General features: G+C 69.0%; 2 long non-coding RNA genes across 5 annotated transcripts; both read right to left on the reverse strand.

Annotated features, from left to right (window-relative positions):
* On the reverse strand, positions 1-4,376 carry LOC146443965 (uncharacterized). Of its 3 annotated transcripts, none has more exons than XR_014852988.1 (4): positions 4,023-4,376; positions 2,099-3,855; positions 182-1,934; positions 1-18 (listed from the first exon to the last, which is right to left on the reverse strand). It is a non-coding gene; the product is annotated as an uncharacterized LOC146443965 (long non-coding RNA). The 3 variants fall into 3 exon arrangements; XR_014852982.1 differs by having other exon boundaries at positions 1-15; positions 2,099-3,858; XR_014852964.1 differs by having other exon boundaries at positions 2,099-3,858.
* A 620-nt stretch (positions 4,377-4,996) lies between these two features.
* On the reverse strand, positions 4,997-8,191 carry LOC146443966 (uncharacterized). Of its 2 annotated transcripts, none has more exons than XR_014853011.1 (3): positions 7,845-8,191; positions 5,921-7,677; positions 4,997-5,756 (listed from the first exon to the last, which is right to left on the reverse strand). It is a non-coding gene; the product is annotated as an uncharacterized LOC146443966 (long non-coding RNA). The 2 variants fall into 2 exon arrangements; XR_014853004.1 differs by having other exon boundaries at positions 5,921-7,680.
* Positions 8,192-8,644: the final 453 nt, after the last annotated feature.

The raw sequence follows: 8,644 nt of genomic DNA on the forward strand, positions 1-8,644 counted from the left end.
CTCGTCGTCCCACGGCTTCTGCCGACAGACGACGAGACACTCAGCACCCAACGGCTCCGGCTCCCACGCCCGAGGGGAACGGCCACCCAGCAGCCCCAGGGGGAGATCCTCGAGCCACCACCCGCAGACACCAGCCCCCCGCCCCAGCTCCACAAAAGCCCCCAACTTCAGCTTGGCTCACCATCGCGACGTCCGGCGCAGTCCCATCCGGCGCTGGGAGCGAGGCCCTCTGGGCAAATGAAGCTGGGCACGCACAGCAGCGGCCAAAGAGGCTGATAGCCCTGCTTACAGGGGCCTCCGGCCGCTGCCTGGACTGTAAAGTGCCCGGGACTCCAGAGCACCGGCTCTGGGCCCCGAGGCCTGCGGAGGGGGCTCCTTCTCCTCTCCGGTTCCGGGGGGCTAACCCCCCCTAGGCTGCCGGCTGAGGGAGCACCGAGGCTCCCAGACACGCAAGCCTGCTTACAGGCCGGTCGACACCCGGGGGGCCACGGAGCTCGGCCTTCCCCCACGGTGACAGGAACGGATACTCGACACTCGACACTCGACAGTTAAGCCAGTCCAAGAACACGGCCTAAGGCCCAGGGGCTGGGAGCCCAGCCCCGAGGACAGGGAGGGCACACGCCCGGCCCCCCGTGACTCCTGGCCCCAGGCCCCTAAAAGGCCGGGGCCAGGGATACCCGCCTGATTACAGGGGGTCCCTCCGACCGCCCGCCGAGGCCCGGGGACGCACAGAACCCCACTTACGGGGCCGTCCCCCGTGGCCCGGCACTCCCAACAAAGCGCCACGGAGCGCTCTCGTTCCTGTCACCTGCCTAGAGCAGCCTCTCCAGCCCTGAGTTACAGGGACCCGGGGCCGCTCCTGGGGACAAAGGGGCTCCACAAAATCGTGACACGTGCCCCGACTATGGGGCCGTGGTGTGCCAGCAGGTCGGTAGCACCTGCAGGACGGCCAGCCGTGCAGCGCAGGCAGAGACCCGGGCCCTGGCTACAGGCGGGTCAGTGTGCCCACGCTACCACTAAGCGGCTTGGTGCCGTCAGGACTGGCAGCCGCGCAGCGCGGGCAGAGACCCGGGCCCTGGCTACAGGCGGGTCAGCGTGCCCACGCTGCCATTAAGCGGCTTGGTGCCGCCCTCGGCAAGCAGGGCCAAGGCCTGAGCCTTTCCCCCCCCGCCCGGCCATGGCGAGGGTTCCTTCAGCCAAGTGCCTGCACACAGCTCCTCTTTCCCTCCTGGGACGCCTAAGCTAGGCTGGCCTATTTCTAAAGGGGGTCTAAAGCGCAGCCACACTCGCCCACGCACACCAGCTACACACAGGGGGACACAGGGGAGGGGGGGAACGCAGTCCCGGAAGGGGGAGCAAGCTCTGTGCAGCCACCGGACCAAAGGAACCGTCCCCACCGCCGACCGGAAGGCGAAAGCCTCGGGTCTCGCCCCTGCTCTTCGGGGACGACACGCAGGGGCCTCGCCACCCTGAGGCTACTCAGGGGTGGCACGGGGTCAGAGGCCGTGACGCGCCCCGAGTACGGGGGGGTCACGCTGGCCAGGGGCCAGCAGACTAGGCCGAAAGCTGCCGGGCTCGGGGAGAAGCCCTGCGCCCTGCTTACAGGGTGGGCTGGGGGGCCGGGAGAGCTCCGTGTCCCCGACGCGGGTGCGGAGAGAGGGGCTCTGACCCTGCTTACAAGGCGGCCCATCTCTCCGGGCAGCCAAAGGAGCACAACGTTGGCAAAACACCAACAACAAAGACCTTGCCCCTCTCACTTACAGGGGAGGTCGCCCAGCACGGAGCTATGGCCTTTACCCAGAGGGCCTCTCGGGCCCCCTTCTTCGCCTCCAGGCCGCCGCTGCGCTCGCCTTGCCTCGCCGCTCTGCTCTTGAGCTCGCCGCTCTAACTCTTGAGCTCGCCGCTGCAGCTCTCGCCTCGTCGTCCCACGGCTTCTGCCGACAGACGACGAGACACTCAGCACCGAAAGGCTCCGGCTCCCACGCCTGAGGGGAACGGCCACCCAGCTGCCCCACGGGGAGATCCTCGAGCCGCCACCCACAGACACCAGCCCCCCGCCCCAGCTCCACAAAAGCCCCCCAGCTTCAGCTCGGCTCACCATCGCGACGTCCGGCGCAGTCCCATCCGGCGCTGGGAGCGAGGCCCTCTGGGCAAATGAAGCTGGGCACGCACAGCAGCGGCCAAAGAGGCTGCTAGCCCTGCTTACTGGGGCCTCCGGCCGCTGCCTGGACTGTAAAGTGCCCGGGACTCCAGAGCACCGGCTCTGGGCCCCGAGGCCTGCGGAGGGGGCTCCTTCTCCTCTCCGGTTCCGGGGGGCTAACCCCCCCCTAGGCTGCCGGCTGAGGGAGCACCGAGGCTCCCAGACACGCAAGCCTGCTTACAGGCCGGTCGACACCCGGGGGGCCACGGAGCTCGGCCTTCCCCCACGGTGACAGGAACGGATACTCGACACTCGACACTCGACAGTTAAGCCAGTCCAAGAACACGGCCTAAGGCCCAGGGGCCGGGAGCCCAGCCCCGAGGACAGGGAGGGCACACGCCCGGCCCCCCGTGACTCCTGGCCCCAGGCCCCTAAAAGGCCGGGGCCAGGGATACCCGCCTGATTACAGGGGGTCCCTCCGACCGCCCGCCGAGGCCCGGGGACGCACAGAACCCCACTTACGGGGCCGTCCCCCGTGGCCCGGCACTCCCAACAAAGCGCCACGGAGCGCTCTCGTTCCTGTCACCTGCCTAGAGCAGCCTCTCCAGCCCTGAGTTACAGGGACCCGGGGCCGCTCCTGGGGACAAAGGGGCTCCACACAATCGTGACACGTGCCCCGACTACGGGGCCGTGGCGTGCCAGCAGGTCGGTAGCACCTGCAGGACGGCCAGCCGTGCAGCGCAGGCAGAGACCCGGGCCCTGGCTACAGGCGGGTCAGCGTGCCCCCGCTACCACTAAGCGGCTCGGTGCCGTCAGGACTGGCAGCCGCGCAGCGCGGGCAGAGACCCGGGCCCTGGCTACAGGCGGGTCAGCGTGCCCACGCCGCCATTAAGCGGCTTGGTGCCGCCCTCGGCAAGCAGGGCCAAGGCCTGAGCCTTTCCCCCCCCGCCCGGCCATGGCGAGGGTTCCTTCAGCCAAGTGCCTGCACACAGCTCCTCTTTCCCTCCTGGGACGTCTAAGCTAGGCTGGCCTATTTCTAAAGGGGGTCTAAAGCGCAGCCACACTCGCTCACGCACGCCAACTACACACTGGGGGACACGGGGGAGGGGTGGGGGGGGAACGCAGTCCCGGAAGGGGGAGCAAGCTCTGTGCAGCCACCGGACCAAAGGAACCGTCCCCACAGCCGACCGGAAGGCGAAAGCCTCGGGTCTCGCCCCTGCTCTTCGGGGACGACACGCAGGGGCCTCGCCACCCTGAGCCTACTCAGGGGTGGCACGGGGTCAGAGGCCGTGACGCGCCCCGAGTACGGGGGGGTCACGCTGGCCAGGGGCCAGCAGACTAGTCAGAAAGCTGCCGGGCTCGGGGAGAAGCCCTGCGCCCTGCTTACAGGGTGGGCTGGGGGGCCGGGAGAGCTCCGTGTCCCCGACGCGGGTGCGGAGAGAGGGGCTCTGACCCTGCTTACAAGGCGGCCCATCTCTCCGGGCAGCCAAAGGAGCACAACGTTGGCAAAACACCAACAACAAAGACCTTGCCCCTCTCACTTACGGGGGAGGTCGCCCAGCACGGAGCTATGGCCTTTACCCAGAGGGCCTCTCGTGCCCCCTTCTTCGCCTCCAGGCCGCCGCTGCGCTCGCCTTGCCTCGCCGTTCTGCTCTTGAGCTCGCCGCTCTAACTCTTGAGCTCGCCGCTGCAGCTCTCGCCTCGTCGTCCCACGGCTTCTGCCGACAGACGACGAGACACTCAGCACCGAAAGGCTCCGGCTCCCACGCCTGAGGGGAACGGCCACCCAGCTGCCCCACGGGGAGATCCTCGAGCCGCCACCCACAGACACCAGTCCCCCGCCCCAGCTCCACAAAAGCCCCCCAGCTTCAGATCGGCTCACCATGGCGACGTCCGGCGCAGTCCCATCCGGCGCTGGGAGCGAGGCCCTCTGGGCAAATGAAGCTGGGCACGCACAGCAGCGGCCAAAGAGGCTGCTAGCCCTGCTTACAGGGGCCTCCGGCCGCTGCCTGGACTGTAAAGTGCCCGGGACTCCAGAGCACCGGCTCTGGGCCCCGAGGCCTGCGGAGGGGGCTCCTTCTCCTCTCCGGTTCCGGGGGGCTAACCCCCCCCTAGACTGCTGGCTGAGGGAGCACCGAGGCTCCCAGACACGCAAGCCTGCTTACAGGCCGGTCGACACCCGGGGGGCCACGGAGCTCGGCCTTCCCCCATGGTGACAGGAACGGATACTCGACACTCGACACTCGACAGTTAAACCAGTCCAAGAACACGGCCTATGGCCCAGGGGCTGGGAGCCCAGCCCCGAGGACAGGGAGGGCACACGCCCGGCCCCCCGTGACTCCTGGCCCCAGGCCCCTAAAAGGCCGGGGCCAGGGATACCCGCCTGATTACAGGGGGTCCCTCCGACCGCCCGCCGAGGCCCGGGGACGCACCAAACCCCACTTACGGGGCCGTCCCCCGTGGCCCGGCACTCCCAACAAAGCGCCACGGAGCGCTCTCGTTCCTGTCACCTGCCTAGAGCAGCCTCTCCAGCCCTGAGTTACAGGGACCCGGGGCCGCTCCTGGGGACAAAGGGGCTCCACACAACAGTGACACGTGCCCCGACTACGGGGCCGTGGCGTGCCAGCAGGTCGGTAGCACCTGCAGGACGGCCAGCCGTGCAGCGCAGGCAGAGACCCGGGCCCTGGCTACAGGCGGGTCAGCGTGCCCACGCTACCACTAAGCGGCTCGGTGCCGTCAGGACGGGCAGCCGCGCAGCGCGGGCAGAGACCCGGGCCCTGGCTACAGGCGGGTCAGCGTGCCCACGCCGCCATTAAGCGGCTTGGCCGGCAGCAGGTTGCCTGAGCCTTCCGCCCGGCCATGGCGAGGGTTCCTTCAGCCAAGTGCCTGCACACAGCTCCTCTTTCCCTCCTGGGACGCCTAAGCTAGGCTGGCCTATTTCTAAAGGGGGTCTAAAGCGCAGCCACACTCGCCCACGCACACCAGCTACACACAGGGGGACACAGGGGAGGGGGGGAACGCAGTCCCGGAAGGGGGAGCAAGCTCTGTGCAGCCACCGGACCAAAGGAACCGTCCCCACCGCCGACCGGAAGGCGAAAGCCTCGGGTCTCGCCCCTGCTCTTCGGGGACGACACGCAGGGGCCTCGCCACCCTGAGGCTACTCAGGGGTGGCACGGGGTCAGAGGCCGTGACGCGCCCCGAGTACGGGGGGGTCACGCTGGCCAGGGGCCAGCAGACTAGGCCGAAAGCTGCCGGGCTCGGGGAGAAGCCCTGCGCCCTGCTTACAGGGTGGGCTGGGGGGCCGGGAGAGCTCCGTGTCCCCGACGCGGGTGCGGAGAGAGGGGCTCTGACCCTGCTTACAAGGCGGCCCATCTCTCCGGGCAGCCAAAGGAGCACAACGTTGGCAAAACACCAACAACAAAGACCTTGCCCCTCTCACTTACAGGGGAGGTCGCCCAGCACGGAGCTATGGCCTTTACCCAGAGGGCCTCTCGGGCCCCCTTCTTCGCCTCCAGGCCGCCGCTGCGCTCGCCTTGCCTCGCCGCTCTGCTCTTGAGCTCGCCGCTCTAACTCTTGAGCTCGCCGCTGCAGCTCTCGCCTCGTCGTCCCACGGCTTCTGCCGACAGACGACGAGACACTCAGCACCGAAAGGCTCCGGCTCCCACGCCTGAGGGGAACGGCCACCCAGCTGCCCCACGGGGAGATCCTCGAGCCGCCACCCACAGACACCAGCCCCCCGCCCCAGCTCCACAAAAGCCCCCCAGCTTCAGCTCGGCTCACCATCGCGACGTCCGGCGCAGTCCCATCCGGCGCTGGGAGCGAGGCCCTCTGGGCAAATGAAGCTGGGCACGCACAGCAGCGGCCAAAGAGGCTGCTAGCCCTGCTTACTGGGGCCTCCGGCCGCTGCCTGGACTGTAAAGTGCCCGGGACTCCAGAGCACCGGCTCTGGGCCCCGAGGCCTGCGGAGGGGGCTCCTTCTCCTCTCCGGTTCCGGGGGGCTAACCCCCCCCTAGGCTGCCGGCTGAGGGAGCACCGAGGCTCCCAGACACGCAAGCCTGCTTACAGGCCGGTCGACACCCGGGGGGCCACGGAGCTCGGCCTTCCCCCACGGTGACAGGAACGGATACTCGACACTCGACACTCGACAGTTAAGCCAGTCCAAGAACACGGCCTAAGGCCCAGGGGCCGGGAGCCCAGCCCCGAGGACAGGGAGGGCACACGCCCGGCCCCCCGTGACTCCTGGCCCCAGGCCCCTAAAAGGCCGGGGCCAGGGATACCCGCCTGATTACAGGGGGTCCCTCCGACCGCCCGCCGAGGCCCGGGGACGCACAGAACCCCACTTACGGGGCCGTCCCCCGTGGCCCGGCACTCCCAACAAAGCGCCACGGAGCGCTCTCGTTCCTGTCACCTGCCTAGAGCAGCCTCTCCAGCCCTGAGTTACAGGGACCCGGGGCCGCTCCTGGGGACAAAGGGGCTCCACACAATCGTGACACGTGCCCCGACTACGGGGCCGTGGCGTGCCAGCAGGTCGGTAGCACCTGCAGGACGGCCAGCCGTGCAGCGCAGGCAGAGACCCGGGCCCTGGCTACAGGCGGGTCAGCGTGCCCCCGCTACCACTAAGCGGCTCGGTGCCGTCAGGACTGGCAGCCGCGCAGCGCGGGCAGAGACCCGGGCCCTGGCTACAGGCGGGTCAGCGTGCCCACGCCGCCATTAAGCGGCTTGGTGCCGCCCTCGGCAAGCAGGGCCAAGGCCTGAGCCTTTCCCCCCCCGCCCGGCCATGGCGAGGGTTCCTTCAGCCAAGTGCCTGCACACAGCTCCTCTTTCCCTCCTGGGACGTCTAAGCTAGGCTGGCCTATTTCTAAAGGGGGTCTAAAGCGCAGCCACACTCGCTCACGCACGCCAACTACACACTGGGGGACACGGGGGAGGGGTGGGGGGGGAACGCAGTCCCGGAAGGGGGAGCAAGCTCTGTGCAGCCACCGGACCAAAGGAACCGTCCCCACAGCCGACCGGAAGGCGAAAGCCTCGGGTCTCGCCCCTGCTCTTCGGGGACGACACGCAGGGGCCTCGCCACCCTGAGCCTACTCAGGGGTGGCACGGGGTCAGAGGCCGTGACGCGCCCCGAGTACGGGGGGGTCACGCTGGCCAGGGGCCAGCAGACTAGTCAGAAAGCTGCCGGGCTCGGGGAGAAGCCCTGCGCCCTGCTTACAGGGTGGGCTGGGGGGCCGGGAGAGCTCCGTGTCCCCGACGCGGGTGCGGAGAGAGGGGCTCTGACCCTGCTTACAAGGCGGCCCATCTCTCCGGGCAGCCAAAGGAGCACAACGTTGGCAAAACACCAACAACAAAGACCTTGCCCCTCTCACTTACGGGGGAGGTCGCCCAGCACGGAGCTATGGCCTTTACCCAGAGGGCCTCTCGTGCCCCCTTCTTCGCCTCCAGGCCGCCGCTGCGCTCGCCTTGCCTCGCCGTTCTGCTCTTGAGCTCGCCGCTCTAACTCTTGAGCTCGCCGCTGCAGCTCTCGCCTCGTCGTCCCACGGCTTCTGCCGACAGACGACGAGACACTCAGCACCGAAAGGCTCCGGCTCCCACGCCTGAGGGGAACGGCCACCCAGCTGCCCCACGGGGAGATCCTCGAGCCGCCACCCACAGACACCAGTCCCCCGCCCCAGCTCCACAAAAGCCCCCCAGCTTCAGATCGGCTCACCATGGCGACGTCCGGCGCAGTCCCATCCGGCGCTGGGAGCGAGGCCCTCTGGGCAAATGAAGCTGGGCACGCACAGCAGCGGCCAAAGAGGCTGCTAGCCCTGCTTACAGGGGCCTCCGGCCGCTGCCTGGACTGTAAAGTGCCCGGGACTCCAGAGCACCGGCTCTGGGCCCCGAGGCCTGCGGAGGGGGCTCCTTCTCCTCTCCGGTTCCGGGGGGCTAACCCCCCCCTAGACTGCTGGCTGAGGGAGCACCGAGGCTCCCAGACACGCAAGCCTGCTTACAGGCCGGTCGACACCCGGGGGGCCACGGAGCTCGGCCTTCCCCCATGGTGACAGGAACGGATACTCGACACTCGACACTCGACAGTTAAACCAGTCCAAGAACACGGCCTATGGCCCAGGGGCTGGGAGCCCAGCCCCGAGGACAGGGAGGGCACACGCCCGGCCCCCCGTGACTCCTGGCCCCAGGCCCCTAAAAGGCCGGGGCCAGGGATACCCGCCTGATTACAGGGGGTCCCTCCGACCGCCCGCCGAGGCCCGGGGACGCACCAAACCCCACTTACGGGGCCGTCCCCCGTGGCCCGGCACTCCCAACAAAGCGCCACGGAGCGCTCTCGTTCCTGTCACCTGCCTAGAGCAGCCTCTCCAGCCCTGAGTTACAGGGACCCGGGGCCGCTCCTGGGGACAAAGGGGCTCCACACAACAGTGACACGTGCCCCGACTACGGGGCCGTGGCGTGCCAGCAGGTCGGTAGCACCTGCAGGACGGCCAGCCGTGCAGCGCAGGCAGAGACCCGGGC

This window comes from Lichenostomus cassidix, chromosome 1 (assembly GCF_008360975.1).
Source record: "Lichenostomus cassidix isolate B80296 chromosome 1, HeHo_3.0, whole genome shotgun sequence".
Classification (NCBI taxonomy): Eukaryota; Metazoa; Chordata; class Aves; order Passeriformes; family Meliphagidae; genus Lichenostomus; species Lichenostomus cassidix.